The following is a 1,835-nucleotide window of genomic DNA, read 5'->3' as shown; positions in this document are numbered from 1 at the left end:
CTCCCAGGATGGTCTCGGACAAAGGCTGTCACACTGGGCAGTCATACACACAGGCATGCTGTCAACACAGGCTGAGAGACAGAAACACCGTCAGGATCCAACTGCATCCCCAGGGACTGTCATGGGGACAGCATGGACAACTGGACAGCCACAAGAATATAGTCACACAAACACAGGACATTTTTTTAAAAAGTAACTTTTATTCCTTGCTGATGGGAATACAAGTTACCTTTCAATGGAGGCAGTTTGGCCATGTCTGTCAAAATCACAAATGTATTTACTCTTTTTTTAAAAAATATATTGTATTGATTTTTTACAGAGAGGAAGGGAGAAGGAGAGTGATACTGTATTTACTCCTTGACCCACATCGCAATTCAGGGACTGCGTCCCACAGAAACACCTCTGCACTTGACAGAGGTACACTGTTATCCATGGCAGCCTTCTTTCTAAGAGCAAAAGACTGGAAACAACCCAATTTTGGCAAAGGGACATTGTCACAGAGGCGCATGGGCATGATCACAAGACCCTTAAGACACACGGTCACACCACCGCAGAACTCCCAGGACTCTAACTCCAGCCCAGGGAAAATCATAAAAACGGCTACATAGATAAGGCAGAGAGATAGGCAAAGAAATGCCATCACACTGTCACCCAGGTAGGGCAGTGTCACCAATACCCATAGGCATGGGACCCAATGTCGAAAAGCTGGCTGTCACACCCAGTGTGAAGTCCCTGACACAGGACGCAGCCAGTCACCCAAAGGCACAGGAACAGGCACCGGGACACACTGTCACACAGGCGTATGAAACGTGTCACCCAGAGGCACAAGGCCATGGTCACACTTATCCATGGCTGTCTTGACATAGGTACACTATTCATGGCAGCCTTCTCTCTAAGAGCAAAAGACGGGAAACAGCCCAACAGTCTCGCTGTTCTGTACACCAGACTCAGACCCTGGCGTCAGTCACAGAGGCATACCATTACCCACAGGTGTATGGCACTCACCTGCACACCGACAACATAGTGCCACAGGAACCCTGATATTCACAGGCACGTCATCTTACAAACATAGTCACACTCTTGCTTCTAGGCCTGCTGTCTCATGGCACTCAGACAATCGCTGAGACTTACACTTACAGGACAAAGTCATACTGTCCCCAAGTTCATGATATCACCGAGAAGCGCATGGCCATCATCATACCATCACACACCATCACTGAGAAACCCACGGGGGTATTCACAATACAGAGAGACAATCACAGGGACAGTCATACTGACACTCTGCCCCCCCCGCCCCCAAGACACACGCATTGTCATCTGAGTTACAAGCCCCACTGCTATGGTCTGAATGTATGTGTCTCCCCAAAATTCCCATGTTGAAACCCAGCCCAAACATGGCAGTATTAGGAGGTGGGACCTTTAGGAGGTGATTAGATCATGACGGTAGAGCCCTCATGAATGGGATTAGCGCCCTTATAACAAAGACCCCAGGCCTGGCCGGCGTGCTCAGTGGTTGAGCGTTGACCTATTTAACCAGGAGGCCGAGGTTCCATTCCCAGTCAGGGCACATGCCCAGGTTGTGGGCTCCATCCCCAGTGGGGAACATGCAGGAGGCAGCCTGATACATGATTCTCTCTCATCATCGATGTTTCTATCTCTCTCTCTCCCTCTTCCTTCCTCTCTGAAATCAATAAAAATATTTTTTTAAAAATAAATTAAATAAATAAATAAGAGAGACCCCAGAGAGCTCCCTCACCCCTTTCACATGAAGAGAGCTTGAAGACACCATCTATGAACCAAGGAGTGGGCCTCACCGGACACTGGAACTGCGAGTA

General features: G+C 48.6%; 1 protein-coding gene across 1 annotated transcript in view; it reads right to left on the bottom strand.

Annotated features, from left to right (window-relative positions):
* PKN1 (protein kinase N1) overlaps positions 1-1,835 on the bottom strand; it is a 32,662-nt gene that overhangs the window by 15,099 nt on the left and 15,728 nt on the right. The gene's annotated exons all lie outside the window — the stretch shown is intronic.

Source organism: Myotis davidii, unplaced genomic scaffold, assembly GCF_000327345.1.
Source record: "Myotis davidii unplaced genomic scaffold, ASM32734v1 scaffold1204, whole genome shotgun sequence".
In the NCBI taxonomy this organism is placed as follows: Eukaryota; Metazoa; Chordata; class Mammalia; order Chiroptera; family Vespertilionidae; genus Myotis; species Myotis davidii.
This window is presented reverse-complemented; position numbering and strand designations above follow the sequence as displayed.